Source organism: Drosophila novamexicana, unplaced genomic scaffold (assembly GCF_003285875.2).
Source record: "Drosophila novamexicana strain 15010-1031.04,08,12 unplaced genomic scaffold, DnovRS2.1 tig00001433-arrow-arrow-pilon, whole genome shotgun sequence".
In the NCBI taxonomy this organism is placed as follows: domain Eukaryota; kingdom Metazoa; phylum Arthropoda; class Insecta; order Diptera; family Drosophilidae; genus Drosophila; species Drosophila novamexicana.
In genome coordinates, this window is record NW_020824858.1 from 302,663 (window position 1) to 329,738 (window position 27,076).

Below are 27,076 nucleotides of genomic sequence, written 5' to 3' on the forward strand. Positions count from 1 at the left end.
TCAGTCGCGGGCCGCAAGGAAACAGGCCAAAAACACAAAATCCGCGATATCTCTGAAAGTACAAGGACGATTTCGATGTCCTTTGGCCAGTTGGTAGTCCTGGTCCATACAATTCGTTTGACACAGGACTCGCCAGGATACGCAAGGATATGGCCGAGTTATACGCTATTTTATGTTCCAAAAATTCACATATTTTCTCTGCTGTTTGAAGGACTTTCGTCCTTTTTATTGCTAATTCTGAATCAGGACGCCAAGGACATTCTGCTGGCCAAAGGACATCTCGATAGTCCTTAAAATGGCCAAGTTAGCCCGGATTTTTCCGATTTTTTCATATTTTCTGACTAAACCCCTTACTAAATTTGAGGTGATATTTTTGGTGGAATCCTGAAAATCCTTGAATGCCAATCGATAGTCCTGCCTCCTACGAGTTCAAAAAAGTATATCCTTTTGATATCCTTAAGGATATGGCCGATATATGGCTATAAATAGAATGTCCTTTTTACAATAATAGCCATATCGCAGAAAGTAAAAGGACTATCTAGATATCCTTTGGCCAGTTTGTAGGTCTGGTCCATACCCTTCGTTTGACACAGGACTCATAAGGATATGCAAGGATACGGCCGAGCTATGGCCTTTTTTTTGTAAAAAAAATGTACCCTTCTATCTAGGCTCCCTGAAGGACTTTCGTCCTTCGTCCTGCAAATTCTGAATGGTCAGGATGAGGACTGTCTGTTGGCGAAAGGACATCAGTATTGTCCTTCAAATACCCGATTTATGGCCGGTTTTGTGATGCAACTAATTTTAGAAAAATAGCCATATCCTGGCCATATCCTTACAGATTTTCAAAGGATGTGGGGCGTTAGGATTGTAAGGATCAACTGCATCGATCTGCATCAAAAAATTATGGGGTCATCTAAGAATCCAGGACTTGTCGAATTTTCAGTCGCGGGCCGCAAGGAAACAGGCCAAAAACACAAAATCCGCGATATCTCTGAAAGTACAAGGACGATTTCGATGTCCTTTGGCCAGTTGGTAGTCCTGGTCCATACAATTCGTTTGACACAGGACTCGCCAGGATACGCAAGGATATGGCCGAGTTACACGCTATTTTATGTTCCAAAAATTCACATATTTTCTCTGCTGTTTGAAGGACTTTCGTCCTTTTTATTGCTAATTCTGAATCAGGACGCCAAGGACATTCTGCTGGCCAAAGGACATCTCGATAGTCCTTAAAATGGCCAAGTTAGCCCGGATTTTTCCGATTTTTTCATATTTTCTGACTAAACCCCTTACTAAATTTGAGGTGATATTTTTGGTGGAATCCTGAAAATCCTTGAATGCCAATCGATAGTCCTGCCTCCTACGAGTTCAAAAAAGTATATCCTTTTGATATCCTTAAGGATATGGCCGATATATGGCTATAAATAGAATGTCCTTTTTACAATAATAGCCATATCGCAGAAAGTAAAAGGACTATCTAGATATCCTTTGGCCAGTTTGTAGGTCTGGTCCATACCCTTCGTTTGACACAGGACTCATAAGGATATGCAAGGATACGGCCGAGCTATGGCCTTTTTTTTGTAAAAAAAATGTACCCTTCTATCTAGGCTCCCTGAAGGACTTTCGTCCTTCGTCCTGCAAATTCTGAATGGTCAGGATGAGGACTGTCTGTTGGCGAAAGGACATCAGTATTGTCCTTCAAATACCCGATTTATGGCCGGTTTTGTGATGCAACTAATTTTAGAAAAATAGCCATATCCTGGCCATATCCTTACAGATTTTCAAAGGATGTGGGGCGTTAGGATTGTAAGGATCAACTGCATCGATCTGCATCAAAAAATTATGGGGTCATCTAAGAATCCAGGACTTGTCGAATTTTCAGTCGCGGGCCGCAAGGAAACAGGCCAAAAACACAAAATCCGCGATATCTCTGAAAGTACAAGGACGATTTCGATGTCCTTTGGCCAGTTGGTAGTCCTGGTCCATACAATTCGTTTGACACAGGACTCGCCAGGATACGCAAGGATATGGCCGAGTTATACGCTATTTTATGTTCCAAAAATTCACATATTTTCTCTGCTGTTTGAAGGACTTTCGTCCTTTTTATTGCTAATTCTGAATCAGGACGCCAAGGACATTCTGCTGGCCAAAGGACATCTCGATAGTCCTTAAAATGGCCAAGTTAGCCCGGATTTTTCCGATTTTTTCATATTTTCTGACTAAACCCCTTACTAAATTTGAGGTGATATTTTTGGTGGAATCCTGAAAATCCTTGAATGCCAATCGATAGTCCTGCCTCCTACGAGTTCAAAAAAGTATATCCTTTTGATATCCTTAAGGATATGGCCGATATATGGCTATAAATAGAATGTCCTTTTTACAATAATAGCCATATCGCAGAAAGTAAAAGGACTATCTAGATATCCTTTGGCCAGTTTGTAGGTCTGGTCCATACCCTTCGTTTGACACAGGACTCATAAGGATATGCAAGGATACGGCCGAGCTATGGCCTTTTTTTTGTAAAAAAAATGTACCCTTCTATCTAGGCTCCCTGAAGGACTTTCGTCCTTCGTCCTGCAAATTCTGAATGGTCGGGATGAGGACTGTCTGTTGGCGAAAGGACATCAGTATTGTCCTTCAAATACCCGATTTATGGCCGGTTTTGTGATGCAACTAATTTTAGAAAAATAGCCATATCCTGGCCATATCCTTACAGATTTTCAAAGGATGTGGGGCGTTAGGACCGTAAGGATCAACTGCATCGATCTGCATCAAAAAATTATGGGGTCATCCAAGATAATGGCCTGTTTCCTTGCGGCCCGCGACTGAAAATTCGACAAGTCCTGGATTCTTAGATGACCCCATAATTTTTTGATGCAGATCGATGCAGTTGATCCTTACGATCCTAACGCCCCATATCCTTTGAAAATCTGTAAGGATATGGCCAGGATATGGCTATTTTTCTAAAATTAGTTGCAACACAAAACCGGCCATAAATCGGGTATTTGAAGGACAATACTGATGTCCTTTCGCCAACAGACAGTCCTCATCCCGACCATTCAGAATTTGCAGGACGAAGGACGAAAGTCCTTCAGGGAGCCTAGATAGAAGGATACATTTTTTTTACAGAAAATAGGCCATAGCTCGGCCGTATCCTTGCATATCCTTCCGAATCCTGTGTCAAACGAAGGGTATGGACCAGACCTAGAAAGGATATCGACGATCATTTTCGTGTTTGAAATATGCTAGATTAGTCTGTGAGAGCCGCGCAAAAGTATGCAACAGTATATAATAGTCATATATATATATTTATTGATTTCTTCTTTTGATTTAAATACATAACTGTAAAAGTATAGCTTATAATGTACCCTACACTATATAAGTCCCACACATTGTATAAGAGAACGGCTTAAATTCAAATTTTAATTTTGTTAATTTCATTTTAGTTTGCTTTGGGGAGAAAGTGCACATACTTTTAAGCTGTTTAATGAAAGCATTAAACAGCCCCACAAAAGTATGCTACAAAAACTGTGAATTCATTATATCAATATTATTATGGCACCGCCTGAAAGTATGCAGCAATTTCTGTCATTTGGGAGCAAGCTACTAAAAGCAAATGTCAATTATATACAAATACCATGCTTTTCAAATAATTCTATTTAAACAACAAATAAAAACAATGAGAGGTTAATTATAATAACAAATAGCTATGAAAAGAAATTAAATAACATGCAAGCACTAATGCTGACATCATTAATTGTGCAACATCATTAACAAAGGCAATGAGCCAAAAGCAAAAAACTGTTAACACGGCAATTGCGACTAAATGGCCAAAATGTTAAATTGATAAACATATGAATGTTGAATACACACAAACATGTTTCCAATTAATATTGAGCACAATAAATTGTTAATCGCAGTTAGCCGGACATTTGATGCCTGCCTTTCAAATTTGTTTCTAAAATACAAAAATTCCAAAAAAAAAAGTTTATAAAATGACAAATTTTAAATTAATTATTTGTACAAAATTGAACAAGGTATTTGGCCCAATCTTTCGTAGTGGAATTTTTGGTTGGCCTCTGTTACATTTTGTAATTTCCACAACCTTTACTCGAGTACTATTTATGAAATGACGAACTCTAAATATCTGGTTTTTATAATATACCTGATCGGCCTTTGGGTAAGTGTATTGCAGCTGCAACCAATATCATCACTTATATGCATATTTAATATTCCCAAAGACCCTCTTATGCGCCAGAGATGAGTACACGGTGAAAAGTGACGGAAGGACCGTCTACAAATACATAGACAAACGAGGCATGGAGTGGGAATATGAGCGCATGACGGAGAAAGTGCCCGGCCAAGTCAAGGCAGACGATGTGATTGTCTATAATGGAGTATGGACGCCAAATAAGCGCTCTCATGCTCGCAATTTCAAGAGTTCCACTCTATTAATATTTGTTCTGGTGCGCTTGATAATCTGAATACGTGGCAAGAACTACTTAACCAATACATATTTGGCCATCATTAAATATTTGCCATTGCATTTTGGCCAACTGTCGCGTCACATAATTCCAATTCAAATGTTTGCTTAATTGCAAAAAATAGAACGAGTGAAATAAATAAACAGACACACATTCGGACCATTCAACATGCTCGCTAATGAACTCTATTTGCGGCGTTTGGTTTGGTTTTCATTGCGGCTGCCAAAGGACATGCTTTTCACTTGTGCTGCCTATTTGCATAATTTTCACACGCATTTGTTTAGCTTTCAAGAGAGACACATTCGCAGCTGGAAAACGGAGCAGAAGATGGGGATTGGGGTTGGGCTCTGTGAATGTGACATGCCAAGGACGCTCTCATTTTCGCATTTTCATTTTCATTTGTTTATCACTCGCTTATTATGAAAATGCTGCAAATTTAATTGCTGCCCTCTGATAGACAGTTGGCAGGAGCCGAATACCAAGAAGCCTTTTTGAGTTCTTGGAAGACATTTAGATGAGTTATAAATGCTCAGGTGAATGGAAGTGAAAACAATTAATTGCGAACATCATTAATATCTGATATCTAAGCTGAGCAAAGGAGAGTAGTTACTATGTAAGTCCCCCAAAATAGGGCATGAAGCATCTTCATGAAGGAATCGAGCCCCTGAGATGATATTATTTAGCCAATTCAGTTCTAAATCCATCAGTTTAAACTAGATTTAAAAATGAAATAACATCAAATGAACATACCCAAATTACGAAAGGGTTATCTTTTCAAATTTTCGATCGATCGAGCATTCGTACAAAATTCGGACACTTGACAATGGTCCCTAACATGCACATTAGTAGGGTTAAGAATCATGCATCTGAAGATAGATAAATTAAAATCCATTAAGAACATGCTAATTCATGGATAAAAAAGACAAACTAACTGAAAGCTAACCAAATATCTAGCCCAACTAACTACTTAACCTATCACGATCCTCGTTGAATTTATCTTTATGATGCAGCTGAGCCCTCGCATGAAATGGATATTTACAGGGATACGTTCTGCTGAAGCTGGATATAACATACCCCAGTTAGGCAGGCCGTTCTCCAAATCCAGGTTGGCATAATGATGCTCCTATGTGCTAAGACTAGAATCCATTGACGCAGTACTGATCACAGCTTGTTCCAAGCACTAAAAAATATAATATTTAGAAATTTTTAAATGAGGATAATGCAACAAGTAATATATATTCAATTAATTTCTTTAAATGCTGCTTAAAAAATTGGAAAAGTAAAACTAAATGTGACAATCGGATAATCATAAAACACTCCACATATGATGATATAATAATTTGCTAAATTCACAAGTTCAACTTTCCATCGATATTTTCATAAGAAATGTAGTAAACATTTAACATAAACAAAATCGAGGCTAAGAGTTAAGGTTCTCGTCTAGTTCATGAAATTTGCCAGACCTTAAACAGAATTTAAACAGAAAACATAACCTGAATCCCAAAATTGATGCACCAGTTCTTTAAAGAGCTTTGCAATTTAACAAACTCTTGACAGCTTTATTTCTGTGCTGTGCACATGTCGTTTGCACAGCTTCAATGTATTTGAAGCGATTATTCGATTTTTGTCTAATTAGAAAAACAGTTTTTCTAATTGAATGCACTCCAAAAACAGCCTCTGCACACACACACACATGCGCACACAATTGCGGCTGCTGTGGTGGGCGTTCACTGCAGCCACGCCCCAAACCTAAACATGTAGAGCAAAATCGATAAACGTGACTATTGAGACGCGACGATGGCCAACCATCAGCCAGCAGCAGGCATTCACCTGTAGCTGCCAGGAGAAAGCAGGAGAAGGATGAAGAGATTGAAAGGGTTGAGGAGGAACTGGAGGAGCAGCAGCAAGGACCAAGGACCATAGGTATGAATGACGTTTGCAATGCTGTTGCCGGGATTATCTGCTGTTTATATGCGATTTATTTGCCAGTAACAGAGAGGGATAGAGAGAGGGAACGAGCTCAAAGGATTGAGCTGGAGTCCAGCGTGTGGAGGACGCCGGTTGCCATGACGGCCGCCGTTGGCTTTGTGTGCGCAGGCTGAAGTGCAGCCTGGCAATTGGATAAATGTTGTGCCTTTTAATTAGCACGCATTGCACATCCTCTCGATTATCTGGCTGTGCATAATTAGAGGCATGAGCCGCAAAAGCGTTTTTGCGTGCTGCGCAACTGCGCTTAAAGCTGCCAGCTGCCGTGGCCGGCAACACATTGTGGCAAGTGCAGCCAAACGGTGGCAGCATGAAAATTCAATCAATTCAACGAGCCAGCTACACGACCCCAAAACTGGCCACAGAGTAATGCAATCAGGCAATGAGAAAAGAGAAAAGCGAAAAAGCAGTGACAGAAATGATGATGTGTGCGGCACACTCCCGAGTGTGCAACGAGGCGTGAGGCGAGGACGAGCACTTCTGCACACCACATGCCACATGCATCAAGCATAATGTAAGGACTCGCCAAGAAAGTGCCACAGCTGGCGTAATGTGGCAAGTGGCGAGAAATTGTGTCAGCTGCGGCAAAGCGGCAAAGCGGCAAAAGGCGGCTGCCAGCCTATTAAGCTGATCAGCAGCACACGCACAAGCATAAGCAAGGCAACGACTGAGTGAGTGACTGACTGACTTACTGGCTGACTGACTGACTGATTGACTGACTGACTGACTGACTTACTGACTGACTTACTGACTGATGGACTAGCCGAGTTACTTATCCTTTGGCCGCTTGTTACACACTTGGCTACTTTGTAAGAAAGGCAACATATTTTGACCTCTTCGTACTCAACACGAATGCAGCAGCAGTAACAAGAGCAGTAACAGTAACAGTAGCAGTAGCAGTAGCAGTAATAGCAGCAGCAGTGGCAACGCCTGAAAGCATGCAACAAGCAAAAAGTGCACTCAACTGTTTTTTTCAGCACAAGCAGCACCGAGGAATAACTATATTTATACATATAAAATAAACCCCAACTATATACAAAGAGCTGAATAAAAAAAAAGGAGAGAGAATGAATCAGTTGGCATTTAGCCAACGTGCATATTAAATGCTGTATATCCTTGCCAACAAAGCCCCGCCCCAAGTGGGTCACCAGCGCGGAAGGAAGTCGGCATCAGTTGTGGCTGGATGAATGCGCAGCTCAAATGAAATTGATAAAAGTCAGTTAAATGCAGCCGAGGATTTGTCTACTTTATCCGTCAGTCAGACGGGCTTAAAAGCTTCATTTATATTAAGCAGCAGTTTAAAAAGATTATGCAATTAACGGATTGAAGCGAAATCAATCTCTATATATAATACCGTTTGTCCGTTTGCACATACCGTAAGAGTTTACCGTATGGGATGATGGTGCACGTTAAGACGGGGTTTTGGGTAGTTCAACCCACGAGTCCCAAATGGTATAAAATTTCCAAATTTGAAGCTATTTGGCCGAGATATTGACAAAAAAATCATAAAAAAAAGGTTGACTTTACAAACGAATCGTTTTTTGGTCCACAACTTTCTATAACCCACCGATTTTAATTAATATATAAGATATTCACATAAAATCATCAAAAAAGTTCTGATTTTCGAAGCGACCCTGATTTTGAGAAAAAACGATACGTAGATTTGGGTCAAAATTTAGATTTAAATATTTTTGATGTCAATCGATAGTACTGATCGTTACGAGTCGAAAATGGTATAAAATAACTAAATCGGACATTATTTGGCCGAAATATTCAAAAAATCATCAAAAAAGTTTTGATTTTCGGAACGACCCCGATTTTGACAAAAAACGTGCCATTTTGGTCGATTTGGGTCAAAATTTAGATTTTATATTTTTTAATGCCAGTCGATAGTACTGATCCTTACGAGTCCAAAATGGTATAAAATTTGAAGATCGGACACTATTTGGCCGAGATATTAAAAAAAATCGATAGTACTGATCCTTACGAGTCCAAAATTGGAGTTATGTCGTTTTGAAACGTCATATCTTCCGCGGATATATGTCGTTTTTAGAGCGGCGGAGTTATGTCGCTTCAAAACGACATAGTCTCATAATTTCGCCAGAAAGCATACAAATTCAAAAAGGTATAAAATTTGAAAATCGGACACTATTTGGCCGAGATATTAAAAAAAATCATCAAAAAGGTTTGATTTTCGAACCGAACCCGATTTTGATAAAAATCGTGATGTAACCCCTTGCCATTTTGGTCGATTTGGGTCAAAATTTAGATTTTCTATTTTTTTATGCCAGTCGATAGTACTGATCTTTACGAGTCTAAAACGGTATAAAATTTGAAGATCGGACACTATTTGGCCGAGATATTAAAAAAAATCGATAGTACGAGTCCAAAATTAGAGTTATGTCGTTTTGAAACGTCATATCTTCCGCGGATATATGTCGTTTTTAGAGCGGCGGAGTTATGTCGCTTCAAAACGACATAGTCTCATAATTTCGCCAGAAAGCATACAAATTCAAAAAGGTATAAAATTTGAAAATCGGACACTATTTGGCCGAGATATTAAAAAAAATCATCAAAAAGGTTTGATTTTCGAACCGAACCCGATTTTGATAAAAATCGTGATGTAACCCCTTGCCATTTTGGTCGATTTGGGTCAAAATTTAGATTTTCTATTTTTTGATGCCAGTCGATAGTACTGATCCTTACGAGTCCAAAATGGTATAACATTTGAAAATCGGACACTATTTGGCCGAGATATTAAAAAAAATCGATAGTACTGATCCTTACGAGTCCAAAATTGGAGTTATGTCGTTTTGAAACGTCATATCTTCCGCGGATATATGTCATTTTTAGTTATGTCGGCGGAGTTATGTCGTTTTCAAACGTCATAATTTCGCCAGAAAGCATACAAACTCAAAAAGGTATAATATTTGAAAATCAGACTTTATTTGCCCGAGATATTCAAAAAAAAATCATCAAAAAGGTTTGATTTTCGAACCGAACCCGATTTTGATAAAAATCATGATGCCCCTTGCCATTTTGGTCGATTTGGGTCAAAATTTAGATTTTCTATTTTTTGATGCCAGTCGATAGTACTGATCCTTACGAGTCCAAAATGGTATAAAATTTGAAAATCGGACACTATTTGGCCGAGATATTAAAAAAATCGATAGTACTGATCCTTACGAGTCAAAATTGGAGTTATGTCGTTTTGAAACGTCATATCTTCCGCGGATATATGTCGTTTTTAGAGCGGCGGAGTTATGTCGCTTCAAAACGACAAAATCTCGCCATGATCAGCGGCGGAGTTATGTCGTTTTCAAACGTCATAATTTCGCCAGAAAGCATACAAATTCAAAAAGGTATAAAATTTGAAAATCGGACACTATTTGGCCGAGATATTAAAAAAAATCATCAAAAAGGTTTGATTTTCGAACCGAACCCGATTTTGATAAAAATCGTGATGTAACCCCTTGCCATTTTGGTCGATTTGGGTCAAAATTTAGATTTTCTATTTTTTTATGCCAGTCGATAGTACTGATCTTTACGAGTCTAAAACGGTATAAAATTTGAAGATCGGACACTATTTGGCCGAGATATTAAAAAAAATCGATAGTACGAGTCCAAAATTAGAGTTATGTCGTTTTGAAACGTCATATCTTCCGCGGATATATGTCGTTTTTAGAGCGGCGGAGTTATGTCGCTTCAAAACGACATAGTCTCATAATTTCGCCAGAAAGCATACAAATTCAAAAAGGTATAAAATTTGAAAATCGGACACTATTTGGCCGAGATATTAAAAAAAATCATCAAAAAGGTTTGATTTTCGAACCGAACCCGATTTTGATAAAAATCGTGATGTAACCCCTTGCCATTTTGGTCGATTTGGGTCAAAATTTAGATTTTCTATTTTTTGATGCCAGTCGATAGTACTGATCCTTACGAGTCCAAAATGGTATAACATTTGAAAATCGGACACTATTTGGCCGAGATATTAAAAAAAATCGATAGTACTGATCCTTACGAGTCCAAAATTGGAGTTATGTCGTTTTGAAACGTCATATCTTCCGCGGATATATGTCATTTTTAGTTATGTCGGCGGAGTTATGTCGTTTTCAAACGTCATAATTTCGCCAGAAAGCATACAAACTCAAAAAGGTATAATATTTGAAAATCAGACTTTATTTGCCCGAGATATTCAAAAAAAAATCATCAAAAAGGTTTGATTTTCGAACCGAACCCGATTTTGATAAAAATCATGATGCCCCTTGCCATTTTGGTCGATTTGGGTCAAAATTTAGATTTTCTATTTTTTGATGCCAGTCGATAGTACTGATCCTTACGAGTCCAAAATGGTATAAAATTTGAAAATCGGACACTATTTGGCCGAGATATTAAAAAAATCGATAGTACTGATCCTTACGAGTCAAAATTGGAGTTATGTCGTTTTGAAACGTCATATCTTCCGCGGATATATGTCGTTTTTAGAGCGGCGGAGTTATGTCGCTTCAAAACGACAAAATCTCGCCATGATCAGCGGCGGAGTTATGTCGTTTTCAAACGTCATAATTTCGCCAGAAAGCATACAAACTCAAAAAGGTATAATATTTGAAAATCAGACTTTATTTGCCCGAGATATTCAAAAAAAATCATCAAAAAGGTTTGATTTTCGAACCGAACCCGATTTTGATAAAAATCGTGATGTAACCCCTTGCCATTTTGGTCGATATGGGTCAAAATTTAGATTTTCTATTTTTTGATGCCAGTCGATAGTACTGATCTTTACGAGTCTAAAATGGTATAAAATTTGAAAATCGGACACTATTTGGCCGAGATATTAAAAAAAATCATCAAAAAAGGTTTGATTTTCGAACCGAACCCGATTTTGATAAAAATCGTGATGTAACCCCTTGCCATTTTGGTCGATTTGGGTCAAAATTTAGATTTTCTATTTTTTGATGCCAGTCGATAGTACTGATCCTTACGAGTCCAAAATGGTATAAAATTTGAAAATCGGACACTATTTGGCCGAGATATTAAAAAAAATCGGTAGTACTGATCCTTACGAGTCCAAAATTGGAGTTATGTCGTTTTGAAACGTCATATCTTCCGCGGAAATATGTCGTTTTTAGAGCGGCGGAGTTATGTCGCTTCAAAACGACATAGTCTCATAATTTCGCCAGAAAGCATACAAATTCAAAAAGGTATAAAATTTGAAAATCGGACACTATTTGGCCGAGATATTAAAAAAAATCATCAAAAAGGTTTGATTTTCGAACCGAACCCGATTTTGATAAAAATCGTGATGTAACCCCTTGCCATTTTGGTCGATTTGGGTCAAAATTTAGATTTTCTATTTTTTGATGCCAGTCGATAGTACTGATCCTTACGAGTCCAAAATGGTATAAAATTTGAAAATCGGACACTATTTGGCCGAGATATTAAAAAAAATCGGTAGTACTGATCCTTACGAGTCCAAAATTGGAGTTATGTCGTTTTGAAACGTCATATCTTCCGCGGATATATGTCGTTTTTAGAGCGGCGGAGTTATGTCGCTTCAAAACGACATAATCTCGCCATGATCAGCGGCGGAGTTATGTCGTTTTCAAACGTCATAATTTCGCCAGAAAGCATACAAATTCAAAAAGGTATAAAATTTGAAAATCGGACACTATTTGGCCGAGATATTCAAAAAAATCATCAAAAAAGGTTTGATTTTCGAACCGAACCCGATTTTGATAAAAATCGTGATGTAACCCCTTGCCATTTTGGTCGATTTGGGTCAAAATTTAGATTTTCTATTTTTGATGCCAGTCGATAGTACTGATCTTTACGAGTCTAAAATGGTATAAAATTTGAAAATCGGACACTATTTGGCCGAGATATTAAAAAAAAATCATCAAAAAAGGTTTGATTTTCGAACTGAACCCGATTTTGATAAAAATCGTGATGTAACCCCTTGCCATTTTGGTCGATTTGGGTCAAAATTTAGATTTTCTATTTTTTGCTGCCAGTCGATAGTACTGATCTTTACGAGTCTAAAATGGTATAAAATTTGAAAATCGGACACTATTTGGCCGAGATATTAAAAAAAATCGGTAGTACTGATCCTTACGAGTCCAAAATTGGAGTTATGTCGTTTTGAAACGTCATATCTTCCGCGGAAATATGTCGTTTTTAGAGCGGCGGAGTTATGTCGCTTCAAAACGACATAGTCTCATAATTTCGCCAGAAAGCATACAAATTCAAAAAGGTATAAAATTTGAAAATCGGACACTATTTGGCCGAGATATTCAAAAAAATCATCAAAAAAGGTTTGATTTTCGAACTGAACCCGATTTTGATAAAAATCGTGATGTAACCCCTTGCCATTTTGGTCGATTTGGGTCAAAATTTAGATTTTCTATTTTTTGATGCCAGTCGATAGTACTGATCCTTACGAGTCCAAAATGGTATAAAATTTGAAAATCGGACACTATTTGGCCGAGATATTAAAAAAAATCGATAGTACTGATCCTTACGAGTCCAAAATTGGAGTTATGTCGTTTTGAAACGTCATATCTTCCGCGGATATATGTCGTTTTTAGAGCGGCGGAGTTATGTCGCTTCAAAACGACATAATCTCGCCATGATCAGCGGCGGAGTTATGTCGTTTTCAAACGTCATAACTCCGCCGCTCTACAAACTCAAAAAGGTATAATATTTGAAAATCAGACTTTATTTGCCCGAGATATTCAAAAAAAAATCATCAAAAAGGTTTGATTTTCGAACCGAACCCGATTTTGATAAAAATCGTGATGTAACCCCTTGCCATTTTGGTCGATTTGGGTCAAAATTTAGATTTTCTATTTTTTGATGCCAGTCGATAGTACTGATCCTTACGAGTCCAAAATGGTATAAAATTTGAAAATCGGACACTATTTGGCCGAGATATTAAAAAAAATCGATAGTACTGATCCTTACGAGTCCAAAATTGGAGTTATGTCGTTTTGAAACGTTATATCTTCCGCGGATATATATCGTTTTTAGAGCGGCGGAGTTATGTCGCTTCAAAACGACATAATCTCGCCATGATCAGCGGCGGAGTTATGTCGTTTTCAAACGTCATAATTTCGCCAGAAAGCATACAAACTCAAAAAGGTATAATATTTGAAAATCAGACTTTATTTGCCCGAGATATTCAAAAAAAAATCATCAAAAAGGTTTGATTTTCGAACCGAACCCGATTTTGATAAAAATCGTGATGTAACCCCTTGCCATTTTGGTCGATTTGGGTCAAAATTTAGATTTTCTATTTTTTGATGCCAGTCGATAGTACTGATCCTTACGAGTCCAAAATGGTATAAAATTTGAAAATCGGACACTATTTGGCCGAGATATTAAAAAAAATCGATAGTACTGATCCTTACGAGTCCAAAATTGGAGTTATGTCGTTTTGAAACGTCATATCTTCCGCGGATATATGTCGTTTTTAGAGCGGCGGAGTTATGTCGCTTCAAAACGACATAATCTCGCCATGATCAGCGGCGGAGTTATGTCGTTTTCAAACGTCATAATTTCGCCAGAAAGCATACAAATTCAAAAAGGTATAAAATTTGAAAATCGGACACTATTTGGCCGAGATATTCAAAAAAATCATCAAAAAAGGTTTGATTTTCGAACCGAACCCGATTTTGATAAAAATCGTGATGTAACCCCTTGCCATTTTGGTCGATTTGGGTCAAAATTTAGATTTTCTATTTTTTGCTGCCAGTCGATAGTACTGATCTTTACGAGTCTAAAATGGTATAAAATTTGAAAATCGGACACTATTTGGCCGAGATATTCAAAAAAATCATCAAAAAAGGTTTGATTTTCGAACCGAACCCGATTTTGATAAAAATCGTGATGTAACCCCTTGCCATTTTGGTCGATTTGGGTCAAAATTTAGATTTTCTATTTTTTGATGCCAGTCGATAGTACTGATCCTTACGAGTCCAAAATGGTATAAAATTTGAAAATCGGACACAATGTGGCCGAGATATTAAAAAAATCGATAGTACTGATCCTTACGAGTCCAAAATTGGAGTTATGTCGTTTTGAAACGTCATATCTTCCGCGGATATATGTCGTTTTTAGAGCGGCGGAGTTATGTCGCTTCAAAACGACATAATCTCGCCATGATCAGCGGCGGAGTTATGTCGTTTTCAAACGTCATAATTTCGCCAGAAAGCATACAAACTCAAAAAGGTATAATATTTGAAAATCAGACTTTATTTGCCCGAGATATTCAAAAAAAAATCATCAAAAAGGTTTGATTTTCGAACCGAACCCGATTTTGATAAAAATCGTGATGTAACCCCTTGCCATTTTGGTCGATTTGGGTCAAAATTTAGATTTTCTATTTTTTGATGCCAGTCGATAGTACTGATCCTTACGAGTCCAAAATGGTATAAAATTTGAAAATCGGACACTATTTGGCCGAGATATTAAAAAAATCGATAGTACTGATCCTTACGAGTCCAAAATTGGAGTTATGTCGTTTTGAAACGTCATATCTTCCGCGGAAATATGTCGTTTTTAGAGCGGCGGAGTTATGTCGCTTCAAAACGACATAGTCTCATAATTTCGCCAGAAAGCATACAAATTCAAAAAGGTATAAAATTTGAAAATCGGACACTATTTGGCCGAGATATTCAAAAAAATCATCAAAAAAGGTTTGATTTTCGAACCGAACCCGATTTTGATAAAAATCGTGATGTAACCCCTTGCCATTTTGGTCGATTTGGGTCAAAATTTAGATTTTCTATTTTTTGATGCCAGTCGATGGTACTGATCTTTACGAGTCTAAAATGGTATAAAATTTGAAAATCGGACACTATTTGGCCGAGATATTCAAAAAAATCATCAAAAAAGGTTTGATTTTCGAACCGAACCCGATTTTGATAAAAATCGTGATGTAACCCCTTGCCATTTTGGTCGATTTGGGTCAAAATTTAGATTTTCTATTTTTTGATGCCAGTCGATAGTACTGATCCTTACGAGTCCAAAATGGTATAAAATTTGAAAATCGGACACTATTTGGCCGAGATATTAAAAAAAATCGATAGTACTGATCCTTACGAGTCCAAAATTGGAGTTATGTCGTTTTGAAACGTCATATCTTCCGCGGATATATGTCGTTTTTAGAGCGGCGGAGTTATGTCGCTTCAAAACGACATAATCTCGCCATGATCAGCGGCGGAGTTATGTCGTTTTCAAACGTCATAATTTCGCCAGAAAGCATACAAATTCAAAAAGGTATAAAATTTGAAAATCGGACACTATTTGGCCGAGATATTCAAAAAAATCATCAAAAAAGGTTTGATTTTCGAACCGAACCCGATTTTGATAAAAATCGTGATGTAACCCCTTGCCATTTTGGTCGATTTGGGTAAAAATTTAGATTTTCTATTTTTTGCTGCCAGTCGATAGTACTGATCTTTACGAGTCTAAAATGGTATAAAATTTGAAAATCGGACACTATTTGGCCGAGATATTCAAAAAAATCATCAAAAAAGGTTTGATTTTCGAACCGAACCCGATTTTGATAAAAATCGTGATGTAACCCCTTGCCATTTTGGTCGATTTGGGTCAAAATTTAGATTTTCTATTTTTTGATGCCAGTCGATAGTACTGATCCTTACGAGTCCAAAATGGTATAAAATTTGAAAATCGGACACTATTTGGCCGAGATATTAAAAAAATCGATAGTACTGATCCTTACGAGTCCAAAATTGGAGTTATGTCGTTTTGAAACGTCATATCTTCCGCGGAAATATGTCGTTTTTAGAGCGGCGGAGTTATGTCGCTTCAAAACGACATAGTCTCATAATTTCGCCAGAAAGCATACAAATTCAAAAAGGTATAAAATTTGAAAATCGGACACTATTTGGCCGAGATATTCAAAAAAATCATCAAAAAAGGTTTGATTTTCGAACCGAACCCGATTTTGATAAAAATCGTGATGTAACCCCTTGCCATTTTGGTCGATTTGGGTCAAAATTTAGATTTTCTATTTTTTGATGCCAGTCGATAGTACTGATCCTTACGAGTCCAAAATGGTATAAAATTTGAAAATCGGACACTATTTGGCCGAGATATTAAAAAAAATCGTCAAAAAAGGTTTGATTTTCGAACCGAACCCGATTTTGATAAAAATCGTGATGTAACCCCTTGCCATTTTGGTCGATTTGGGTCAAAATTTAGATTTTCTATTTTTTGATGCCAGTCGATAGTACTGATCCTTACGAGTCCAAAATGGTATAAAATTTGAAAATCGGACACTATTTGGCCGAGATATTAAAAAAAATCGATAGTACTGATCCTTACGAGTCCAAAATTGGAGTTATGTCGTTTTGAAACGTCATATCTTCCGCGGATATATGTCGTTTTTAGAGCGGCGGAGTTATGTCGCTTCAAAACGACATAATCTCGCCATGATCAGCGGCGGAGTTATGTCGTTTTCAAACGTCATAATTTCGCCAGAAAGCATACAAACTCAAAAAGGTATAATATTTGAAAATCAGACTTTATTTGCCCGAGATATTCAAAAAAAAATCATCAAAAAGGTTTGATTTTCGAACCGAACCCGATTTTGATAAAAATCGTGATGTAACCCCTTGCCATTTTGGTCGATTTGGGTCAAAATTTAGATTTTCTATTTTTTGATGCCAGTCGATAGTACTGATCCTTACGAGTCCAAAATGGTATAAAATTTGAAAATCGGACACTATTTGGCCGAGATATTAAAAAAAATCGATAGTACTGATCCTTACGAGTCCAAAATTGGAGTTATGTCGTTTTGAAACGTCATATCTTCCGCGGATATATGTCGTTTTTAGAGCGGCGGAGTTATGTCGCTTCAAAACGACATAATCTCGCCATGATCAGCGGCGGAGTTATGTCGTTTTCAAACGTCATAATTTCGCCAGAAAGCATACAAATTCAAAAAGGTATAAAATTTGAAAATCGGACACTATTTGGCCGAGATATTCAAAAAAATCATCAAAAAAGGTTTGATTTTCGAACCGAACCCGATTTTGATAAAAATCGTGATGTAACCCCTTGCCATTTTGGTCGATTTGGGTCAAAATTTAGATTTTCTATTTTTTGATGCCAGTCGATAGTACTGATCCTTACGAGTCCAAAATGGTATAAAATTTGAAAATCGGACACTATTTGGCCGAGATATTAAAAAAATCGATAGTACTGATCCTTACGAGTCCAAAATTGGAGTTATGTCGTTTTGAAACGTCATATCTTCCGCGGAAATATGTCGTTTTTAGAGCGGCGGAGTTATGTCGCTTCAAAACGACATAGTCTCATAATTTCGCCAGAAAGCATACAAATTCAAAAAGGTATAAAATTTGAAAATCGGACACTATTTGGCCGAGATATTCAAAAAAATCATCAAAAAAGGTTTGATTTTCGAACCGAACCCGATTTTGATAAAAATCGTGATGTAACCCCTTGCCATTTTGGTCGATTTGGGTCAAAATTTAGATTTTCTATTTTTTGATGCCAGTCGATGGTACTGATCTTTACGAGTCTAAAATGGTATAAAATTTGAAAATCGGACACTATTTGGCCGAGATATTCAAAAAAATCATCAAAAAAGGTTTGATTTTCGAACCGAACCCGATTTTGATAAAAATCGTGATGTAACCCCTTGCCATTTTGGTCGATTTGGGTCAAAATTTAGATTTTCTATTTTTTGATGCCAGTCGATAGTACTGATCCTTACGAGTCCAAAATGGTATAAAATTTGAAGATCGGACACTATTTGGCCGAGATATTAAAAAAAGTCGATACTACGAGTCCAAAATTTGAGTTATGTCGTTTTGAAACGTCATATCTTCCGCGGATATATGTCGTTTTTAGAGCGGCGGAGTTATGTCGCTTCAAAACGACATAGTCTCATAATTTCGCCAGAAAGCATACAAATTCAATAAGGTATAAAATTTGAAAATCGGACACTATTTGGCCGAGATATTCAAAAAAATCATCAAAAAAGGTTTGATTTTCGAACCGAACCCGATTTTGATAAAAATCGTGATGTAACCCCTTGCCATTTTGGTCGATTTGGGTCAAAATTTAGATTTTCTATTTTTTGATGCCAGTCGATAGTACTGATCCTTACGAGTCCAAAATGGTATAAAATCGGACACTATTTGGCCGAGATATTAAAAAAATCGATAGTACTGATCCTTACGAGTCCAAAATTGGAGTTATGTCGTTTTGAAACGTCATATCTTCCGCGGAAATATGTCGTTTTTAGAGCGGCGGAGTTATGTCGCTTCAAAACGACATAGTCTCATAATTTCGCCAGAAAGCATACAAATTCAAAAAGGTATAAAATTTGAAAATCGGACACTATTTGGCCGAGATATTCAAAAAAATCATCAAAAAAGGTTTGATTTTCGAACCGAACCCGATTTTGATAAAAATCGTGATGTAACCCCTTGCCATTTTGGTCGATTTGGGTCAAAATTTAGATTTTCTATTTTTTGATGCCAGTCGATGGTACTGATCTTTACGAGTCTAAAATGGTATAAAATTTGAAAATCGGACACTATTTGGCTGAGATATTCAAAAAAATCATCAAAAAAGGTTTGATTTTCGAACCGAACCCGATTTTGATAAAAATCGTGATGTAACCCATTGCCATTTTGGTCGATTTGGGTCAAAATTTAGATTTTCTATTTTTTGATGCCAGTCGATAGTACTGATCCTTACGAGTCCAAAATGGTATAAAATTTGAAGATCGGACACTATTTGGCCGAGATATTAAAAAAAGTCGATACTACGAGTCCAAAATTTGAGTTATGTCGTTTTGAAACGTCATATCTTCCGCGGATATATGTCGTTTTTAGAGCGGCGGAGTTATGTCGCTTCAAAACGACATAGTCTCATAATTTCGCCAGAAAGCATACAAATTCAATAAGGTATAAAATTTGAAAATCGGACACTATTTGGCCGAGATATTCAAAAAAATCATCAAAAAAGGTTTGATTTTCGAACCGAACCCGATTTTGATAAAAATCGTGATGTAACCCCTTGCCATTTTGGTCGATTTGGGTCAAAATTTAGATTTTCTATTTTTTGATGCCAGTCGATAGTACTGATCCTTACGAGTCCAAAATGGTATAAAATCGGACACTATTTGGCCGAGATATTAAAAAAATCGATAGTACTGATCCTTACGAGTCCAAAATTGGAGTTATGTCGTTTTGAAACGTCATATCTTCCGCGGAAATATGTCGTTTTTAGAGCGGCGGAGTTATGTCGCTTCAAAACGACATAGTCTCATAATTTCGCCAGAAAGCATACAAATTCAAAAAGGTATAAAATTTGAAAATCGGACACTATTTGGCCGAGATATTCAAAAAAATCATCAAAAAAGGTTTGATTTTCGAACCGAACCCGATTTTGATAAAAATCGTGATGTAACCCCTTGCCATTTTGGTCGATTTGGGTCAAAATTTAGATTTTCTATTTTTTGATGCCAGTCAATGGTACTGATCTTTACGAGTCTAAAATGGTATAAAATTTGAAAATCGGACACTATTTGGCCGAGATATTCAAAAAAATCATCAAAAAAGGTTTGATTTTCGAACCGAACCCGATTTTGATAAAAATCGTGATGTAACCCCTTGCCATTTTGGTCGATTTGGGTCAAAATTTAGATTTTCTATTTTTTGATGCCAGTCGATAGTACTGATCTTTACGAGTCTAAAACGGTATAAAATTTGAAGATCGGACACTATTTGGCCGAGATATTAAAAAAAAATCGATAGTACGAGTCCAAAATTGGAGTTATGTCGTTTTGAAACGTCATATCTTCCGCGGATATATGTCGTTTTTAGAGCGGCGGAGTTATGTCGCTTCAAAACGACATAGTCTCATAATTTCGCCAGAAAGCATACAAATTCAAAAAGGTATAAAATTTGAAAATCGGACACTATTTGGCCGAGATATTCAAAAAAATCATTAAAAAAGGTTTGATTTTCGAACCGAACCCGATTTTGATAAAAATCGTGATGTAACCCCTTGCCATTTTGGTCGATTTGGGTCAAAATTTAGATTTTCTATTTTTTGATGCCAGTCGATAGTACTGATCCTTACGAGTCCAAAATGGTATAAAATTTGAAAATCGGACACTATTTGGCCGAGATATTCAAAAAAATCGTCAAAAAAGGTTTGATTTTCGATCCGAACCCGATTTTGATAAAAATCGTGATGTAACCCCTTGCCATTTTGGTCGATTTGGGTCAAAATTTAGATTTTCTATTTTTTGATGCCAGTCGATAGTACTGATCCTTACGAGTCCAAAATGGTATAAAATTTGAAGATCGGACACTATTTGGCCGAGATATTAAAAAAAGTCGATACTACGAGTCCAAAATTTGAGTTATGTCGTTTTGAAACGTCATATCTTCCGCGGATATATGTCGTTTTTAGAGCGGCGGAGTTATGTCGCTTCAAAACGACATAGTCTCATAATTTCGCCAGAAAGCATACAAATTCAAAAAGGTATAAAATTTGAAAATCGGACACTATTTGGCCGAGATATTCAAAAAAATCATCAAAAAAGGTTTGATTTTCGAACCGAACCCGATTTTGATAAAAATCGTGATGTAACCCCTTGCCATTTTGGTCGATTTGGGTCAAAATTTAGATTTTCTATTTTTTGATGCCAGTCGATAGTACTGATCCTTACGAGTCCAAAATGGTATACAATTTGAAAATCGGATACTATTTGGCCGAAATATTAAAAAAAATCGATAGTACTGATCCTTACGAGTCCAAAATTGGAGTTATGTCGTTTTCAAACGTCATATCTTCCGCGGATATATGTCGTTTTTAGAGCGGCGGAGTTATGTCGCTTCAAAACGACATAATCTCGCCATGATCAGCGGCGGAGTTATGTCGTTTTCAAACGTCATAATTTCGCCAGAAAGCATACAAACTCAAAAAGGTATAATATTTGAAAATCAGACTTTATTTGCCCGAGATATTCAAAAAAAAATCATCAAAAAGGTTTGATTTTCGAACCGAACCCGATTTTGATAAAAATCGTGATGTAACCCCTTGCCATTTTGGTCGATTTGGGTCAAAATTTAGATTTTCTATTTTTTGATGCCAGTCGATAGTACTGATCCTTACGAGTCCAAAATGGTATAAAATTTGAAGATCGGACACTATTTGGCCGAGATATTAAAAAAAGTCGATAGTACGAGTCCAAAATTGGAGTTATGTCGTTTTGAAACGTCATATCTTCCGCGGATATATGTCGTTTTTAGAGCGGCGGAGTTATGTCGCTTCAAAACGACATAGTCTCATAATTTCGCCAGAAAGCATACAAATTCAATAAGGTATAAAATTTGAAAATCGGACACTATTTGGCCGAGATATTCAAAAAAATCATCAAAAAAGGTTTGATTTTCGAACCGAACCCGATTTTGATAAAAATCGTGATGTAACCCCTTGCCATTTTGGTCGATTTGGGTCAAAATTTAGATTTTCTATTTTTTGATGCCAGTCGATAGTACTGATCTTTACGAGTCCAAAATGGTATAAAATTTGAAGGTCGGACACTATTTGGCCGAGATATTAAAAAAAGTCGATAGTACGAGTCCAAAATTGGAGTTATGTCGTTTTGAAACGTCATATCTTCCGCGGATATATGTCGTTTTTAGAGCGGCGGAGTTATGTCGCTTCAAAACGACATAGTCTCATAATTTCGCCAGAAAGCATACAAATTCAAAAAGGTATAAAATTTGAAAATCGGACACTATTTGGCCGAGATATTCAAAAAAATCATCAAAAAAGGTTTGATTTTCGAACCGAACCCGATTTTGATAAAAATCGTGATGTAACCCCTTGCCATTTTGGTCGATTTGGGTCAAAATTTAGATTTTCTATTTTTTGATGCCAGTCGATAGTACTGATCTTTACGAGTCTAAAATGGTATAAAATTTGAAAATCGGACACTATTTGGCCGAGATATTCAAAAAAATCATCAAAAAAGGTTTGATTTTCGAACTGAACCCGATTTTGATAAAAATCGTGATGTAACCCCTTGCCATTTTGGTCGATTTGGGTCAAAATTTAGATTTTCTATTTTTTGATGCCAGTCGATAGTACTGATCCTTACGAGTCCAAAATGGTATAAAATTTGAAAATCGGACACTATTTGGCCGAGATATTAAAAAAAATCGATAGTACTGATCCTTACGAGTCCAAAATTGGAGTTATGTCGTTTTGAAACGTCATATCTTCCGCGGATATATGTCGTTTTTAGAGCGGCGGAGTTATGTCGCTTCAAAACGACATAATCTCGCCATGATCAGCGGCGGAGTTATGTCGTTTTCAAACGTCATAATTTCGCCAGAAAGCATACAAACTCAAAAAGGTATAATATTTGAAAATCAGACTTTATTTGCCCGAGATATTCAAAAAAAAATCATCAAAAAGGTTTGATTTTCGAACCGAACCCGATTTTGATAAAAATCGTGATGTAACCCCTTGCCATTTTGGTCGATTAGGGTCAAAATAGATTTAGATTAGATTTTCTATTTTTTCATGCCAGTCGATAGTACTGATCCTTACGAGTCCAAAATGGTATAAAATTTGAAGATCGGACACTATTTGGCCGAGATATTCAAAAAAATCGTCAAAAAAGGTTTGATTTTCGAACCGAACCCGATTTTGATAAAAATCGTGATGTAACCCCTTGCTTTTTTGGTCGATTTGGGTCAAAATTTAGATTTACTATTTTTTGATGCCAGTCGATAGTACTGATCCTTACGAGTCCAAAATGGTATAAAATTTGAAGATCGGACACTATTTGGCCGAGATATTAAAAAAAATCGATAGTACTGATCCTTACGAGTCCAAAATTGGAGTTATGTCGTTTTGAAACGTCATATCTTCCGCAGATATATGTCGTTTTTAGAGCGGCGGAGTTATGTCTCATAATTTCGCCAGAAAGCATACAAATTCAAAAAGGTATAATATTTGAAAATCAGACTTTATTTGCCCGAGATATTCAAAAAAATCATCAAAAAAGGTTTGATTTTCGAACCGAACCCGATTTTGATAAAAATCGTGATGTAACCCCTTGCCATTTTGGTCGATTTGGGTCAAAATTTAGATTTTTCTATTTTTTGATGCCAGTCGATAGTACTGATCCTTACGAGTCCAAAATGGTATAAAATTTGAAGGTCGGACACTATTTGGCCGAGATATTAAAAAAAGTCGATAGTACGAGTCCAAAATTGGAGTTATGTCGTTTTGAAACGTCATATCTTCCGCGGATATATGTCGTTTTTAGAGCGGCGATGTTATGTCGCTTCAAAACGACATAGTCTCATAATTTCGCCAGAAAGCATACAAATTCAAAAAGGTATAAAATTTGAAAATCGGACACTATTTGGCCGAGATATTCAAAAAAATCATCAAAAAAGGTTTGATTTTCGAACCGAACCCGATTTTGATAAAAATCGTGATGTAACCCCTTGCCATTTTGGTCGATTTGGGTCAAAATTTAGATTTTCTATTTTTTGATGCCAGTCGATAGTACTGATCTTTACGAGTCTAAAATGGTATAAAATTTGAAAATCGGACACTATTTGGCCGAGATATTAAAAAAAATCGATAGTACTGATCCTTACGAGTCCAAAATTGGAGTTATGTCGTTTTGAAACGTCATATCTTCCGCGGATATATGTCGTTTTTAGAGCGGCGGAGTTATGTCGCTTCAAAACGACATAATCTCGCCATGATCAGCGGCGGAGTTATGTCGTTTTCAAACGTCATAATTTCGCCAGAAAGCATACAAACTCAAAAAGGTATAATATTTGAAAATCAGACTTTATTTGCCCGAGATATTCAAAAAAAAATCATCAAAAAGGTTTGATTTTCGAACCGAACCCGATTTTGATAAAAATCGTGATGTAACCCCTTGCCATTTTGGTCGATTTGGGTCAAAATAGATTTAGATTAGATTTTCTATTTTTTCATGCCAGTCGATAGTACTGATCCTTACGAGTCCAAAATGGTATAAAATTTGAAGATCGGACACTATTTGGCCGAGATATTAAAAAAAATCGATAGTACTGATCCTTACGAGTCCAAAATTGGAGTTATGTCGTTTTGAAACGTCATATCTTCCGCGGATATATGTCGTTTTTAGAGCGGCGGAGTTATGTCTCATAATTTCGCCAGAAAGCATACAAATTCAAAAAGGTATAATATTTGAAAATCAGACTTTATTTGCCCGAGATATTCAAAAAAATCATCAAAAAAGGTTTGATTTTCGAACCGAACCCGATTTTGATAAAAATCGTGATGTAACCCCTTGCCATTTTGGTCGATTTGGGTCAAAATTTAGATTTTCTATTTTTTGATGCCAGTCGATAGTACTGATCCTTACGAGTCCAAAATGGTATAAAATTTGAAAATCGGACACTATTTGGCCGAGATATTAAAAAAAATCGATAGTACTGATCCTTACGAGTCCAAAATTGGAGTTATGTCGTTTTGAAACGTCATATCTTCCGCGGATATATGTCGTTTTTAGAGCGGCGGAGTTATGTCGCTTCAAAACGACATAATCTCGCCATGATCAGCGGCGGAGTTATGTCGTTTTCAAACGTCATAATTTCGCCAGAAAGCATACAAACTCAAAAAGGTATATATTTGAAAATCAGACTTTATTTGCCCGAGATATTCAAAAAAAAAATCATCAAAAAGGTTTGATTTTCGAACCGAACCCGATTTTGATAAAAATCGTGATGTAACCCCTTGCCATTTTGGTCGATTTGGGTCAAAATTTAGATTTTCTATTTTTTGATGCCAGTCGATAGTACTGATCCTTACGAGTCCAAAATGGTATAAAATTTGAAGATCGGACACTATTTGGCCGAGATATTCAAAAAAATCGTCAAAAAAGGTTTGATTTTCGAACCGAACCCGATTTTGATAAAAATCTTGATGTAACCCCTTGCCATTTTGGTCGATTTGGGTCAAAATTTAGATTTTTCTATTTTTTGATGCCAGTCGATAGTACTGATCCTTACGAGTCCAAAATGGTATAAAATTTGAAAATCGGACACTATTTGGCCGAGATATTAAAAAAAATCGATAGTACTGATCCTTACGAGTCCAAAATTGGAGTTATGTCGTTTTGAAACGTCATATCTTCCGCGGATATATGTCGTTTTTAGAGCGGCGGAGTTATGTCGCTTCAAAACGACATAATCTCGCCATGATCAGCGGCGGAGTTATGTCGTTTTCAAACGTCATAATTTCGCCAGAAAGCATACAAACTCAAAAAGGTATAATATTTGAAAATCAGACTTTATTTGCCCGAGATATTCAAAAAAAAATCATCAAAAAGGTTTGATTTTCGAACCGAACCCGATTTTGATAAAAATCGTGATGTAACCCCTTGCCATTTTGGTCGATTTGGGTCAAAATTTAGATTTTCTATTTTTTGATGCCAGTCGATAGTACTGATCCTTACGAGTCCAAAATGGTATAAAATTTGAAGATCGGACACTATTTGGCCGAGATATTCAAAAAAAAATCATCAAAAAGGTTTGATTTTCGAACCGAACCCGATTTTGATAAAAATCGTGATGTAACCCCTTGCCATTTTGGTCGATTTGGGTCAAAATTTAGATTTTCTATTTTTTGATGCCAGTCGATAGTACTGATCCTTACGAGTCCAAAATGGTATAAAATTTGAAGATCGGACACTATTTGGCCGAGATATTAAAAAAAGTCGATAGTACGAGTCCAAAATTGGAGTTATGTCGTTTTGAAACGTCATATCTTCCGCGGATATATGTCGTTTTTAGAGCGGCGGAGTTATGTCGCTTCAAAACGACATAATCTCGCCATGATCAGCGGCGGAGTTATGTCGTTTTCAAACGTCATAATTTCGCCAGAAAGCATACAAATTCAAAAAGGTATAAAATTTGAAAATCGGACACTATTTGGCCGAGATATTCAAAAAAATCATCAAAAAAGGTTTGATTTTCGAACCGAACCCGATTTTGATAAAAATCGTGATGTAACCCCTTGCCATTTTGGTCGATTTGGGTCAAAATTTAGATTTTCTATTTTTTGATGCCAGTCGATAGTACTGATCCTTACGAGTCCAAAATGGTATAAAATTTGAAAATCGGACACTATTTGGCCGAGATATTCAAAAAAATCATCAAAAAAGGTCGACTTTACAAACGAATCGTTTTCTGGTCAACAACTTTTTTTAAGCCATCTATTTTTAATTTCTTTGAATGCCAATTGTTAATAGGGATCCGTACGAATTTAAAAAGGTATAACATTTCAAAATCAGACGATATTTACCCGAGATATTGAAAAGAAATCATCAAAAAAGTTTTGATTTTCGGAACGACCCCGATTTTGACAAAAAACGTGATGTAACCCCCTTGCTTTTTGGTTGATTTGGGTCAAAATTTAGATTTTAATATTTTTGATGCCAATCGATAGTACTGATCGTTACGAGTCGAAAATGGTATAAAATAACAAAATCTGACATTATTTGGCCGAAATAT

The 27,076-nt window shown here is 36.6% G+C and overlaps 1 protein-coding gene across 1 annotated transcript in view; it reads left to right on the forward strand.

Moving 5' to 3' along the window:
- The window catches only part of LOC115767668 (protein sprint), a 267,104-nt gene that overhangs the window by 187,212 nt on the left and 52,816 nt on the right, over positions 1 to 27,076 (forward strand). The gene's annotated exons all lie outside the window — the stretch shown is intronic.